Source organism: Phasianus colchicus, chromosome 19 (assembly GCF_987193195.1).
Source record: "Phasianus colchicus chromosome 19, bPhaCol1.hap1.1, whole genome shotgun sequence".
Lineage (NCBI taxonomy): Eukaryota > Metazoa > Chordata > Aves > Galliformes > Phasianidae > Phasianus > Phasianus colchicus.
Window position 1 is genome coordinate 6,158,048 of NC_143454.1, and position 16,159 is coordinate 6,174,206.

Genomic DNA, 16,159 nt, shown 5'->3' on the forward strand with positions numbered 1-16,159 from the left:
AGAGGAGAAGGGAGTGTTGGCATTGGTAGAGCACAAGCTGGGAGAAGTGGTAGGTTTGGTCTATTGGCTGTTAACATCACCAGGTGTCTCATCAAGACTTATTCCAGTTCTCTTGTCTTGATCCTTGGGGGAAAAGAATTGAGAGGGTGCAGAGGAAGATGTGGAAGAGGACAAGTGAGGGCTTTCTGCATGCGGAGAGGAGGATGTTTTGACAGAATGGGTGATGGTGGCTAGGGAAAGTGGGGAACAGGCAAGTAGTAAATGAGTTTGTGTTCCCGGCTGCTGAATAGCCCCAGGAGGTTCCCAGCAAGTCTGCCGCTTTTTTATTGGAGTTTTGTGCCAGAGTTATAAACCCTTTAAATGAGTCTAGATCATTAGGGAAGCTTGGCTGATCACTGATGAAAAAATATAACAATTAAAACAAAGGGCTGGAAGAGGGAAGCGGGGGGAGAGGGAGCTGAGAGTGAGCAGTTTTAATACTTAATAACAAATACTAATAATGGTGCTGAGTTGGGGACTAATTAAAAGTTTCTAAAAAGAGAGAGAGGAAGAGAGTGGAATTAATCTAGAATGTTTTGTATGGCAACTTTCATGAGTGTCTGAAAAAAGCATCTTGGATGGGAGCACAAGCCAAACACTTGAGTCAAGCAAAGCTCTGGAGACAAAGCAGAGCTCATGGCCCAGTCTGGTTCTTCTCTTCCACTGTGATTTGAGGTCTGGCCTCCACCCTGGGGCTACAGTTGTCCATTCTGCAAAGGGGCTGGGGATGGCTGGTAGGTTGGATGGATTTCTGCAGTGTTCATGGGTCAGCTGGCCCTTCTACATGCACTGTCTTCAGGTACGCTACTAGCTTGACAGAAATAAATGTTCCCAAAACAACAGGTCTGCTTCTAGCTGCGTGCAAAACTCAGCAGAACCAACCAGAGCAGCAGCAGCAGCCATTGCATTTTGGTAACTGCAACAGCAGCTGCATGAGGAGCTGGTCAGGCTGGAACAAGGAGCATTTGTGTGCAATTTCAGCTGAACTGTTACCAATAAGCACCACTGCCATCTTGCATGTTTCATCCTGGATAAAATGATGAATGTCAGCCTCAGACACAGCAGCCTTCCAGCACCTCACTCCTTTGCTTTCTCATCTGTGCAGGAAACAAGTTTTAACTGTGATTGCTTTTTGCCATTCATTATCTTAATTCTGACTTGCCAACTATTTCAAGGCAGATTATGTCTGGGAAATGCCCTCCTGACCTGAATTCTGAGTTGTGAAGGGAGAGATATGAAAGTCATCATCACTGGACGTGGGTGACAGCTCAGTCCTTCAGGCAGCAGAAATGCATCAATGATTGCAATAGGGACAGGCTGTGCAGAGGGACTGGGAAAGGCCATCCTGTCCTGCCTTATCCTATCCTATCCTATCCTATCCTATCCTATCCTATCCTATCCTATCCTATCCTATCCTATCCTATCCTATCCTATCCTATCCTATCCTATCCTATCCTATCCTATCCTATCCTATCCTATCCTATCCTGCCCTGCCCTGCCCTGCCCTGCCCTGCCCTGCCCTATCCCATCCCATCCTAAATCCAATTTTTCCCCCTCTCTTTTGCAAAGCAGCACCAGACACATGCAGACTTACAGCACAAACACCAGCAGAGACCCCATGTCCCTGGATATGCCCTTTGAAATGCCCACGGTAGGCAGAGATGTCAGTGTTCTCAGACATCCCTCCAGGCTGAGGGGACATCTCAGTTTGTCTCTTCATCTTCTGCACAAGGTAACTCTGCTATAGCTCTGTGCTTTGCATGATTTTAGCCCCACAAAAGAAGAGCTGAGGTAGCTTACGGTGGGTTTTTGTGCTGTTTGGCTTGAGAACTCAATCTTGGCTCCCAAAGCAGCCCTGAAGCGGCCAGCAGCAAGCTTTGCTATTCTGCGCCAGGGCTGTGTCTGTCTGTAAATACTTCTATTTCAGCAGCCTCTCTCAAACGTGACAGATTTGCTGTGAGGAACCTGGCAGCAAAGAATTTTTCTTCTTTCTCTCTCTCTCTCTGTCTGACAAATGTATACAATGTATTAGCTTTTCATGTTCTAATTTACAATATAATAAACTCCTCTGGGCCCTGGTTTGGTTCAGGAAAGTGTAGTGCTCCCCTGGCTGCTCTGGGGAAACCCTCCCAAAGTGCTGCAGGGATAGAGGGGCTGGAAAGAGGGATGGGGTACATGGGAAGCAAGGAAGGGGTGTCTGCAAATGTTGCCTCCAGTTGGGTTTTCAGATCACTGAGTATCGTAGATTTCCCTGTGGGGTTTGCTTGGCTTGCTGTTCCTTCATTGCTCCTGGTGTGTTACATTTCATTGGGAAATTTTTTTAGGAAAGATTTCTTTTCATAAAGACCGGTCAGGCAGTGGCACAGCTGTCCAGGGAGTGACCGTCACCATCCCTGGAAGAGTTCCAGAACCATGGAGATGTGACACTGAGGATCAGTGGGCATGCTGGGATGGGGTTGGGGTTGGACTTGGGGATCTTAGTGGTCCTTTCCAACCTTAATGGTTCTGTGATTCTGCGAAGCTTCTCCAAGTGACTGCACAGGATCCACACTTAGAACTCTGGGAAGAAAAGAAAATAAATTGCCAGAAGGGAACAGGTTTGTACATCCTCATTCAGGTTAAAAGGAGGGGAATGCAACAGTAGGATGTGGAAAGGAAAAGAGAGTTTCCTTTTCAGTGAAGGATTTGTTTGACAAGATCATATGAAGAAAGAAAATGGAAACTCATTAATGTCTGGAGGACCGGCCCCTGCCCTGCATCAGTGCTTGTGTGCACACTTGGCATCATGGCATGCCTGTGTGTAACAGCAGTGCAGAAACCAAAGCTGCCACTCAGGCCTGCTTATTTTGTAACCACAACTCTGCTTTGCTTCCTAAGCTTTTCCTTCTGTTTGCTTTGTAACTCCATCAGAAAGGACCTTCTGATGGGGCAGGGACCTTATCTTTATTCATCAGGCTGCCAAGAACTCAAAAATACCACTTTTATTCATCTCATGAATGTTCTGAGGGTCGTTTGCTTGTTTTTCTTCCTTCTGAATAAATGATTGCCCCGTATATAATTTTCTTCCATGTAAACAGATTTGGTTCTGGTATTTTGCAATTACTACCAAGGATAGAAGGTTATATTTTCACAGATGATGTGAGCACATATCCATGATGTGCAGGTGTTTTGGCACCACAGAATGATGCTGTATGGTGGACATCTGACATCTTCATAAGGCTGAGAATTCATGGGGAAAAAAAATGAGAGAAAATGAAGTCTTTCCAAGAGAAGAGCAAAGAAAAATGGGAGAAAATTAGAGAAACCCAACTCCCAAACAGGGTCTCTACGTGAAGTCTCTGCCGTTTCCGAGTGCTTTGATTCTTCTGGCTGACTTTTGTTTATGTCTTTTCCACATTTGTTGAAGTATTTGTGGATCCTCAGCACAGAGCTGTGGGATCAAAGCTGAATCCATCTTTCCATCACCCAGCATTTCTCCTCAAGGCCAACCTTGAGGTGTGTAAGCCAGTGCCTGGAAGTAGAGGAGCGGTCCATGTTAGCATCTCTATTAGCAATGAAATTATATGGATGCAAAGCCTGCAGCTTCTTGCAGGCTTAAAAAGAGCCCCCACTCTGCCATAAAGTCTGACAGTCTCCTTAAATCAAAAGGTCCTTGCTTACATGTCCTGCTATGGAAGTGTATATCCCAATCCTCCCTTGCACCATCACTGCTACCTGCTGACTTGATCCTGCAATCAGCCCCCCTCTGAGCTATGACTGTGCTCACAAGAAGCAATTTCACTCTCCAGTCCAATGCAGGAATCCACTGGGACATTTATAGTCCATAATAGCAGCACTGATTAAGCAGTTTTTTGAAATCCCAGCTCACACTGGATTCCTGTCCCGTGCAATACCTGAGCACAGTTACTGCGGTGCAGGAGCAGAGTGCAAATATCAGGAAAGTCAGAGCCATGATCCTCTTCTGCAAGGATAGCCACAGCCCTTCCCAGGAGGACTTGGTATTTTCTAATGCTGCACAGGTACTTAAAATAATGCCTTGCCCTTTCTCTGTGGTGTGAGCAAACAATGCGGTGACTTATCACCACCAGACCTCCTGCCCATCCATCAGTCCCCTGGGACGGGTTTGCTGTAGGATTAGCACAGGTGAAGGACACAGAGAACGTGTCTGCAATGTCTGGGGTGGATTTGCTGCAGGATTTGTTCAGGCAAGTGATATGGGTTCATATATGTAGGGTCCTAGTGATGGATTTGGAATAGGATTTGCCTGATGATGAAGTGAAGAGAGCCTGTCAGAATGTTTGTTACAAGATGTGACAGTGTTCCCAAAGCATCAAGTACAACAGTCTTGTTGTACGATTTGCTTGGGTGGCACAAAGGGGCATGAAAAATTGTATAAACTCAAAGATAAGAACCTGGGAGTCATTAATGCTGCAGGAGAGAAGCAATGCTTCCCAGCCTTGGTAAGAGAGCTGTGAATTACCCCAGCACGTGTTCTCAAAGCAACATGACTTGTTGCTCATAGAGTTTCTTGTAATCATCAAACCAGCTCAAAGTCTGGCATGAGTAATTAAAATGCTAATTGGAAATTCACCATTCATCAGATGAAATAGAAATGAGTTTCTTTCTTTCTTTTTTCTTTCTTTTTTTTTTTCTTTCCTCCAGCGTTTTCTCTCTAGTGGTGGCAGATGTTGGGGTTGTGAATTCATTGTCTGCCAGAGACACAGCAAAATCCGCTTTCCAAACTAGTTTTCTGTATTTTTGTTGATTGTCTGCTTAAATTAACCTTCTCTAATGAGATGAAGATAGTCAGGGTATGTCTGTAATTTACTGGCTGTGAAATTAGTTAGTATGAATATAATACATCCTGGTGGGTGACAGGGATTAGGGAGCTCTGTGAGTACCCAGGTAGAAGAGAAGGTGGCATATATCTTTAATGCTTGTTTCCTAATGATGTGGAGGCTTATCCTGTCTGGCTGTACATATGTATGCACGTTTACAAGCTTTGCTCAGGACTGTCAAAAACAACAGGCCAATGCTCGCCTTGTCCTCTGAGAGGGCATTTGCACCAGTATTTAATAGATGCAAAGTGCTGCCACATTGCCCTGTTTATATCCACGTGAAGAAGCATCCCAGGTCTCGCAGCATGTGGAAGGGAGGGCGGATAGCTTCCAACAACAGGGCTCAGGCTTCACTTGAGCATTCCTCCTCTCTTCCGCTTGCCCCACATCTCCAAGCCTCACACTTTAGATATTTGCATGCAAACATCAGACTGTGGCTTGATAAGAACATGGTGTTCACGTTCTCACTCACTCAGCAACGGGTCGATGTGCAAATAAACCAGGCTCCCCCTTGGCTTGCCACATGAAGATATCCCCAAGCACACAGTGAGCCAGGTGAGGAGCACAACACGTGCGCATCAGTGAGCATCTTCCCCTGGTCTGCAGCCTGGGGTGGGAGAGCAGATAACTGCGTGCTGGCAGCTCCAGTATCTTAGGGCTAATGTATGGTAATGGGTGTTTGAAACACTCAACCCTCAAGACATTAGCACACACCTCCACTTTCATAAAAGAGGAAAAGAAAACAACCTTCCTTTGTTTTCATGCTGAGCAGATAATCTGGATGTTGTGTCAGATTCAATTTGAAGACATAAAAGATAGACAAATAAAAACCTCCCCTCCCCGCTACCCCTGCAGCTTTTTTTTCCAGTGTTTGGGATATTGTGATAATGGATTTGTGCCTGCAGGACCCACCGGGGGCTGAGAGCCCCTCAGTTTGTGTATATGCCAAACGTGTTGCAGTTAAGATGATGCGACTCCCAAAGAAAATGAGGTTTGCTGAAGTTCTTTCTAACAATATCCGTTGCTGTAATGGAAGATATTATCACTGTTTGTGAATCTCATCACATGTTAGGCCCCGAATCAGATGTGTTTACAACCCTGCACTTTAAGAAGGTAGAAGGGGAGCACTATTAGTTTGACTTTTTTTTTTTTTTTTTTTTTTTTTACAGTTATTACAAGGAAAAGAAATCCATTTACTTGGGTTCGAGTCCAGACAGGCCTTAGATCAGAAAGCTAATGTCATATCCTGAAATTTGGGAAGATTCTGATCGTTCATATCTGGATCTGTATTTATTAGCTGAAATGAAACAAAACGCAGAGAAAAAAAAAAGAGAGAACAAACAAATGCACACAGAGCAGCAGCCAGAGCTGCGAGTCCACCTCTGAATCTGAATGAACCCAGACCTGGTGCAAACTTCTAATCCCACTTTTTGGTTCTCCCTAATTGTCATTTTTGTTGGATGTATATCTAACATATGCCAGTTACTTGCTTGTTCATAAACACAGCCCTTGCCCAAAAGAAAACAAGACAGACGCACAAGGCAAAGGATGGCTCCGCATTACAATTCCCCTGGAAGCAAAAGCAGCTCGGGAGGATCCTGCCCTTCTCCAGCCAATTCTTCTTTTCCTGTGCTGCACACTGCCCTCTCCTTGAATGCACCCATACAGCACTGTGTAGGGGCTCAAGTGGATCAATCTTAAAAGATCTATTCTTAAACATGGCCCAGCGTCAGTACAGCCCTTGAGCAGTTGCCTCCATGTATCTGGAGGGAAGCAATAAATCAAGCTGCAGAATGGGAAAGGGCAGCTGGGGTGGGAAACTGGATGAAATTGGCGTTGCCCCTTAGAAATTTGGATGTGCTGAGCTGGGGCAATGGCTGGAGATGAGAATTTCTGCCGTTGAGGGGATGGGGGGAGAACTGGGAATGTAGTGAGAATGAAGGGTTGCTGCGAGGTGGCAGGAGAGCATCGGGACAGTGTCTGGGGAAGGGAAGAAGAGGCTTTGGGAGGCACCAAGGGGAGCCAATGCAGCAAGGTGAGCACAGGGCTGGGTTCTGTGTGTGGGTCCTTCCTACATGTAGGCCTGAATCTAATCTAAGCCTACCCTTGTTTAGTTTAAAGCCATTTCCCTTGACCTGCCAATGCACTCCTTGATAACCCACAGCCATGGGACACCCAGTGGGGCTCCCCCAATTCCCCTTCATCTTGCTCAGCCCCGATCATTGCTGGTCATAAGCAGGTTTGAGAAGTTGCCACCAATGCAGTCTATTAATTCTGTTTGCCACCATGACTAGTGGGACCTGGCCTATGAAGAATGGGGTTTGCCAGGCTGTACATCATCCTTTCTGTTCTGCATTTCTAATATAAAAGAAAATGTAGCCTGGGAGGGATACAGATTCACTTCTTCAGCATCATGAATAACATAAAGGAAATCCAGTTTTTCCAGCTATGATTTCATCTTTTTTTTTAACAAACACAGGAGTTAATCCCCTCCCTTTTTTTAGAGCGGGTGGGTGGAAAGGAGTTAGTTTTCATTCCAAGCCTTCACCCATCCCAGAAATCTCAAGGGGGAGGCAGAGGACTGATATCACTGCAAAATAATCATATTCCTCGGTTAGTGCAAACCAGCTCCGTTCCGACAATGTCAGGGTAATTGGCGTGAGATGTGAATCAGGTCGCATTCAGCCTGAGAATGATATCAGAGAGAATGTTGTAGTGGGTGGTGAACATCAAAGAAGGAAAAGGAAATGAGAGGAAGGTGCAAAATAGTTCCTTTACCTGTAACATCAGCGCTCACGTCCTGTAAGATTAACACGAGAAACAGCAAGATACACAGCTGCATGAAGCAGGGATGAAACAGGTCTTCCTGTCCCAGGGAAAATACCAAGTGTTGCCATTTTTTTTCCCATCTCAAATCTATCAGAACATTTAGGATTCTGAAGTTTTTGCACAGCTGCATTCTGATGAGGGCAATAGAAGCAGTTCTGTTTCATTTTCTCATTTCGTGGTCTTTCTGGTCACGTCGGTGTTCTGGCTTCGTTTTTAATTAGCTGTAATGGTGGAAGAAAGCATTTTAATCGAGGAAAAAATATAAACCAGAAAAAAATGAAAGCCACACAAAGAAACTGACAGCACCTTCTATTTAAAAAGGAATAAAGAGAGGAGGGAAAAAAATAATAAAAAAGGATTTATTAAACCTGACCCTTTCCTCCAAACAGTTCTGATTTCAAAGAAGTGGACTTTTCCAAAGAAAAATAGGCTCACTGAAAAGCAGCCAGGCAGCCCCTGTGCTGCCTCGGAGCCGTGTTGGCAGCACACCTCTGTTTGCAGGGCAGCACACCTTCTCTGAAGAGCTCTGCATCTGTAGAGACAAGTACCCTCTCTGGGCTCTGTCCAACACCAACCTTGAGAGTCAATGCACACATTGTGCATCTCCTTTCACAGAGATCTGCCTCTGTTCTTGCCTTGTTCTTTCATTCTCCTAGTGCACCGTAAAGGTCACTCTTCATGAAAGTAGATATTTGCTCTTTGTGTTCAGGGGGGAAAAATATATATATATATATATATATAACCCTTGCATATTATAGAGGGTTTAGGAGGCATTAATGGACTCTCTCTGTAAGGTTTCTTGGGCGTGAATTCCTCTCTCTGCTGTCACAATGTGGGCAGATGTGTCCCCATCCCCCTGCAGGTGGGGGTGGTGTGGGGGTTATTTCCTGGCTGTGCTTCTGCTGCTCTCACATCATTCTTGTGTGGGAGCCTGGGGTTTCTGCTGTAATGCTTCAGCATCTAGTAATGCACTTTGTGTTTGCCCTGAAGAGTTTATAGAGGGTGCTTTCCTTGGTCTCACACTGAATTCCCTCTTGAGCCTGCTGAGTTCAGGCTGTATTACATAGCTATTGTAAATTGGATAACAGCTGATCAATAGACACTTGTCCTGAAGATGAATGACCCTGGATCAGATACAGGGCCTTTTTGGAGACCAAGTTTAAAAGGCTGAATCTGGGGCATGAAAAGAAGCAACGTAAACAAGAATGGCCAGGTGGGGTTGGCTGCTTGTGGCATTCCTCTTGGTCCTGTTTCACCAGCAGGCCACGGGGCAACTTGTGTTGACTGGAATTGGCTGCAGCAATGGGTTTGGGTGGAAGAAAAGTGGTTATCTGTGTGAAGAACATGGAAACCACACTGGCTGGAGCTTGGGTCTTGAGTATAGAGCATCCTGGGCAGGGAGCTCTGCACAAGTCAAGCTGGGAGCTGCAGTGCTGTTCACCTTTGTTACTGGGACTGAATCTGCAAAACACAAATACAGCTCTACTGTTTAAATGGCAAACCTTGTTCGTTATAATTACAGCAGGATCTTAATTTCTGTGAGGGTCAGCCACTTCAGAGGACTATCCTCAAGAACTTGCTCGTCAGCACAGTACAATTAGGAACAGTAAGACTAAGTTCCACCCGGTCTGATCAGTCTTGAGTTTAAATAATAACATTTCATCTTACTTAATGAACTGTCAGCCATCTCCTGAGGAAGACACTTTAATGAGTGGAGAATCATGTCCAATGCTTATTTATCTAAGTCAGGAGCACAGATCTGATAACGATCTCTCTTCATCCCTGTGTCTGATTTGAGTGTCAGGGCATTTCCTGATCCCAGCAAGGTAATTTGCATAAGAAAGAAGGAATTCGCTGAGTGGTCACCAAGTTTCATTCCTCACAGCTGATGGAACTTCAGCTTCTTACCGAAGTTTGCTGAATGTCAGCTCAAAGGAAGCTTATAAAGAGAAGAAAGTGGAGGAGCAGAAAGGAGGAAGGGAGGAAAGGCCAGAGCAGATCTCCTATTCCAATTAGTTGGGAAGGACATGCATGGAATTCATGGTGCAAGAGTTTCAGTCTGGAAGGGCTAACGACATTGAAGAACTGATTGGGTCCTCTTTTGGATAATCACCATTCTCTCTCCTCACAGAATTTGCACCATGTGTTTATAACTGGCATTCCTGAAATCCGGTAGCAATACATGATGTAGGGAGAAAATCTGTAGGTAAAAGTTGGAGAGGCGGAATGAAAAGATACGGGGTTTAATGTGATTGATAACACAGAAATTGGGCTTCTGGCATGCACTTAGATCAAGGGAGAGGCATTCTAGCTGTCTGACTTTGGATACTAAAAGAAAGTTTAATTAAAACAATTAGTCTCCCCTGGAACTATTAAGTCAAAGTGTTTCCATTGCTTTCAAGGGGAGCAAGACAGGCTGGCTTGTAACTAAGGGAGCAAAATTAGCACATACATATTGGTGGAGCAATATCACTGCCCCCTCAGGTAACTGAGTCCAGGTGAAGCATGGGAGTGATCCTCAGCAAACCTCAGTTACAGCTGGGGAGCACAACGGGTTGCTCCAAAAGCTCTGTTCACATGCAGTCTAAACTGTGTTAATGCATAGAATCATAGAATGGCTTGGGTTGGAAGGAATCCCAAGGATCATCAAGCTTCAACCCTCCTGCCACAGGCAGGGCCACCAACCTCCAGACCTGGTACTAGAGCAGGGAGGGGATAGGAGAGAGGCATGAAAAAGCCTGAAACACCTCAGTTAAAATAACTTAAAAAAAATACAGCTTTCCAAAAGTTTCCATCACTTCAGACACTTCTTGTAACTTTTCTAGAAGAGGTTCCATTACATGGGATAAATTATTTGATAGACTGGAAGCTCGTATTTGCTTAAGCAGCATTCCTTGAACCATAGGATAAAGAATGATTAGGAGTGTGGAGAGTCTTGCTGGGCTGCATCTGTGCTCAGGGCAGGAGCTGCTGTAGCTGCCAGTCCCCAGGCAGTGACATTATCCCTCCACAAGACCTAACTGAGGTCTGGAGCAGCCTGGTCTGAATTCAGTGTTTGCTTTGCTCTGAGCAGGAGAATAACTAACACAATTTGGGAGGTCTCTTTTGATCTAGATGTTTCCAAGACTGAAATTTCATAAAATGATATCCCAAACCCATGCTCAGTACTGAAGCCAAAGCACCAGATTGAGTTGACCAGAGATATTGTGCTATTGTGTCATGAAAGAAACCACCCCAGCCTGATGTCTGCTTTCTTCCATCAGTGTGATGTTATTGTCTCAGTTTCAAAAACTTCCCACCATTCTAATTTCAAAATCCTTGATTAAGGAACTGTTCCTTTACCTCTTACTTTTTTTTTCTTTTTTTTTTTTTTGCTTTTGTTATGTTCTAAGAATTTACTAGAAAATTTTCCTCTATTCTTTATTTACCAGATGTTTGCATAGTTGAGAAAGATTCAATATGGGCAAATAGAGGATAGTCATAACTAGTAATAAGTACATTTACTGCCTCAAAAGCATTAATTTCCAAAAGTTGAAAAAGTTACAAATGGATTTGATTAGAAGAGAAACTGCAGTCAGAAAAACAGCTGATTGCAAACTGGATTCTGCAGGAGCTCATTAGATGGCCAAAACACCACAATTTCATATGAAATAAGGAGGCAAGTTTGGCTGGAATCCAAGCCTTGATCCATTACAAAGGAAGATGGCGGTGAGAAATCTGTATCCATACATTAGAAACCAATTCCTATGAAAATTCAAGATGGGAAATGGAAAAGGACTAGTGCTAGTGAAGAGTTGGAATGCATCAAGCGTGGATAAGGAGGGTTAAAAACTTGCAGGGAAAAAAAATAATTCATGACTGGGGGGACAAAGGAAATTAATGAGGGATGAGATAATTTGCCTGTGGAAAACAAAAATCCTAGCAAAGCACTCCTGGATGGAAGCAGAAAAATTATCAAATGCAAGAGAAACATTCACATGCAAAGAAGCAATTCTGGTGCTGAGAAAGAAGCAGTTGGACATTTATATTATATGATGATGAAGTGCTTTGCGGTACTTGGGAAAACAAGTCAGGTACACAGATGGGAGGAACAGTTGAAGCTCAGCAGACTCAGATAGCTTGCACGAGGACTCTGAAGAATTAGCTGAACAACTTTTTGGTCTGCTGACTTTAGCTTCCAATAAACCTCGCACCATGGAAAATGGCTGTGTGAGCATTGTAGAGAAATAACTTAAAGAAAAAAGGTTGAGAAGGTTGTTGCTATGTGATAGGTAGCATGGTGTTGGTCTTGGGCAAAATAATGGGACCAAATAAGCTGATGCCAATCAATAAAGAATCAAAGGGTAGAAAGAAAATCAAGGGGTTTTTCTCAACATGATTTTGTAGAAAAAGATCTTTTCAAACAGAATTAGTTTTATTCTGGGAGACTGCGGTTTTGGTTGTTAGAAGTGTGTGTACACATAATGGATTGACTTTTGTATAAGTAATTCTCAGCTCTTTATTGGTTCTTTATTGTGCTAATTTCATTATAGACAAGAGCCCTTAAACATCTGAAATGGGATAACTGCTGGTGTCCAAAGGCATTGGATAACCTGGGGAAAAAACATCAAACCAAAACACAAAACCAACAAAACCCACAAGAATGTAAACAAGAGCTTACATGGATCACTGTCAGAGCTGCTGCTTTTCATTGCTTTCCCATGAATGATAACATCACAAAGTGGGGAAGGAAGGCTCAGAAACTTTTGGATCTCTCTATAGGAACCTGCATGAGGAAAGGTAATAGATGATAAAAGACTCTTCAATCTGAAAAGCTGTAAAGAGAACCAATGTCTGGAAGCTGAAGGCAACAAATTCCATTTAAATATAAGGAAATCTTGCTTTTGATGGTTTTTGTTTGTTTTGTTTTTTGTTTTGTGTTTGTTTTGTTTTTTGTGGTGGTAATGGAGGTGGTGTTTTTAGTCATTTAATCATTGATTTGCCTATTAAGATATGAAATGAATGTGATCTCCCTCGAGACCAATGTGAGTTGTGTGTTCCACGTGACTCCTGTGGGGTGACCTCTTCATCCTTTTTGCCTGCATCCGTGGTTTGGGCACAGACCAAATTGCAAAAGAAACAAAGATAGAAGTTTTCCTTCCCTCTTGGGCCTAAAAGCTCACAGCCAGCACAGGGCAGAGCTGGAAGAACCGTATCTACCAGGTGCCTGCTGCCTCTTTGGGGCAAACACTAATGAGCAGTGATGAGAACAAGCCCAGCTCCTGCGCTCAGCGCCTTCCCCATGGAATGGCATTAATCATGTCATCTCCCTTTGCTACAAGAGTGGCTGCCTTAATGGGAAATTCCAGCCAGCCAAAATATCCTGAGGGAAGGAGGAAATGAAGAGAAGAGGGAGGCGTGTAGCAGAGGTAGCTAATGGTGAATGCAGTCCTGTCTGCTCCAGAGCAGGGATTGGGAAGGGCAAGCTGGGAAGTGGGACTGGATCTGCTTCCCTTCTCCTTGTTCTCCCTCCTGTCTGATCCCATGCCTCTTTTGACAACTTATTATTAGAGACATTTCTGCATATTCACTGAAATTAAGTTAAACACTGCCTTGTAAACTGCTGTGTGACTGACAGGTTTTCAATGCTCCTGAGCAGATGAGATCTCTCCTTTTGCCGTAGCATGCAAAATGGCATCATATTCTACCTTGGATTTTACCTTCTCTACCTCTGTTTTTCCCACCTGCTTCCCAAGTGAGAGGAACAACACGTTTACTGCCCAATATATGCAGGGAGAGCTCCCTGAAGGCTTCTTCCTGGGATGTTTGCTCTGCATTTTTTCAGTGATAATTCCCAGGAGAAGGGTGGAAGTCATCAAAGAGCTGGATGATGCTTTGTGCAGCTCAGCATCTGAGCTAAAAACCCACAGAAATTGGTGTGAAGGAAGAGTAACAGCTACTGTCTCCCTTGCTCAAGGGTTGAAACATTCTACTTCTGTATGAAACATGGGCTATGAAATGGGATTGCTTCCATTTCTCATGAAATGAGTTCTTGGGAGAGGGAAAAAGCAAGGGTGGATGTACACATGTTGCTGAAGGAAGACCTGTCTTGGTGCTGTAGGTCTCACCACCAAAAGGATGTGCATGAGATACAGCCTAGGTTGTACAGTCTGAAAAGGTAAGGCTATGCAAAGAATACATCCCAAAATACTTTCCAAAACACCCCCATGTATTTGTTCATGAGTCGGTATATGCCCATGATTCCAGGTCTGTAACACTGTGAGGACACATCTGTCTATCAAAGGATGAAGCACCATCTCCCATAAATGCAGTAGCCTGAGCATGTCACAGAATCCTAGAATAACCCGAAGTGGAAGAACCCATAAGGATCATTGAGTCCCTACAGCTCTGGCAGTGCTAATTCATATGAAGCCTGCAATGATAGATGGTGCTGCAGAGGTGATTATCTTAGCCCATAAATACTCTCCTTTTCAGAAATCCAGCCCCAGAGAACTGGCAGCCCAGCACAGAGAAGGAAGTGAGGCTGACAGAACACAGGTAACACAGGCACCATGTATATGATAAACTCAGAGTGTGGAATTTGTTGTCACAGGGTATTAATGAAATGAATAATTTAGGAGGAATCAAAGAGTTTGCAACCTCACCGAGAGCTCTGTCCAGACAAAACATGATACAGGTTGAAATTTATAATGACTAAATCTCTGCAACATAATCTAATTATCAGACAGGGTTAGGCAAAAATGACCTCCCATGGGAAGAAATGCACAATTAAATGTGTTAGATTGGATCTGATGAGCAGGTATGTTGAACCTTCTCCTGAATCACCCAGTAGTGAATTTTTTATCAGAACTGCAGTTGCAGATCAGACAAGCTTTTTACTTCTCTTCTTGCCATTCCTCTGTGATCTTTTGAGATAAAATATTTTATTCTTTTTCACATGGAAATGTTTACAAACAATATCCTGGAGGTCTCAGAAATCTGATTTTGCACTCACTTGTGAAAATATTGCCACAAACAGGCTCTGTCTGGCAGTTCCTAGGTAGCTGTCAGTCTGACATATCAATGCTTGTATGAAACATGGCCACCAAGGAGCTGATTTCCCAATGTTGTCCTCCCTTAGAACCATGTGAGTACCATGGCACCAAGCTCAGGAGTCACTGGTGTAGGGAATGAAACCCACGGCACATAGAATCGTTTGAGTCGGAAGGGACCTTTAAAGGCCATCTGGTCCAATTCTCTGCACTGAACAGAGATACCCACAGCTCCATCAGTGCTCAGAGCCCCATCTCCTGACCTTGGGTATCTGCAGGGATGGGGCACCACCACCTCTCTGGGCAAACAGTGCCACTGCCCTACCACTTATTGTAAAAATCTTCTTTCTTATATTCAATCTGCATCTCTCCTCTTTTATTTTGAAACCATTTCCCCTTGTCCTTTCACAACAGACTTTGCTATGTAAACTGTCTCCCAGTCATTCCCTCATCCTGGAGATCAGATCTGTACTCCATTGCCTGCACACAGAGTCTGTCAGCATTCTGCTGTTCATATTATGTTACTTTCATAGAAGCCACATCTAGAAGATACCAAAAATGCCATGCTTATTAAGAAAAGGCTCCATTTTTCCCCGGCATGCTTTCCATTCTGGTGGGCTCAATGCATTAACAACACATTGCTCTTCTGCCTCTACGCATGATTGCGATCGAAACAAAGATGCACACCGGAATGACAATGTTGAGCAGAGCAGCAGGGAGACGTGCTCCATAGGAGACATTGCCCGTGTTTGCAATCAGCATCAGAAGCAGAGAGCCTCGGGCTGACCCTCTGCCTGCTCCCTGGTGCTCACAGCATTTGCACAAGCACTGCTGATTGTGAGCTGTGCCTGTTCTGTCCAGCAGCAGAGGGCCCAGGTGTTGTTTTATTTTTAGGTGTATTCTAGAATCTGCTGCAGGCTGTGAACTGGCGTCAGCAGAAGGATTGAGAAGCAATGAAGTGCTGCTCTTCACATAGAGATGTCATTTTCCTCCACGTAACCTCTCTCTCAAGCATGCTGGCCCCGAGAGCCTGGCTGGGCAATAGCTCAGGGCTGGCTGCAGCGGTGGAGGGAGAGGGAACACTCAGCATCCAGCCAGCATCCAGCCTGCCCACATCACACAGCCATGTGGGACTGCTGGGAGTCTGCAGGAAAGGGGATCTACCCCCTCATTTCTCATATCTTCCCCCAATTTATTCCTCCCTAAAGAGCTACTCCCATTCTCATGTCTGCATAGATAGAGTATGGGGTGATACTGCAAGGAAAGGGATGCAGGAGCTGGGAGCACAGAGGCTGTCCAGGTGGGATGCACTGCGTAGTGTAGTGCAGAGCCAGCTTGGAGCCTCATCCCCTGCACACGAGGCTCGGCCACCTGCCCCTGGATGAGAGGCCAGCAAAGCAGAACTAAAGCTGTCAGAACTGC

At 44.5% G+C, this 16,159-nt stretch overlaps 1 long non-coding RNA gene across 4 annotated transcripts in view; it reads left to right on the forward strand.

The window, feature by feature from the left end:
* LOC116234181 (uncharacterized) overlaps nucleotides 1–14,443 on the forward strand; it is a 160,357-nt gene extending 145,914 nt beyond the window's left edge. For 2 of the 4 annotated variants that reach the window (XR_016458753.1, XR_016458752.1), the window contains one exon: nucleotides 14,181–14,443. This is a non-coding gene — a long non-coding RNA (uncharacterized LOC116234181). Of the gene's footprint in view, nucleotides 1–12,238; nucleotides 13,301–14,180 lie in introns of those variants that run through there. The other 2 variants (XR_004168075.2, XR_016458750.1) reach the window with 2 other exon arrangements.
* Nucleotides 14,444–16,159: the final 1,716 nt, after the last annotated feature.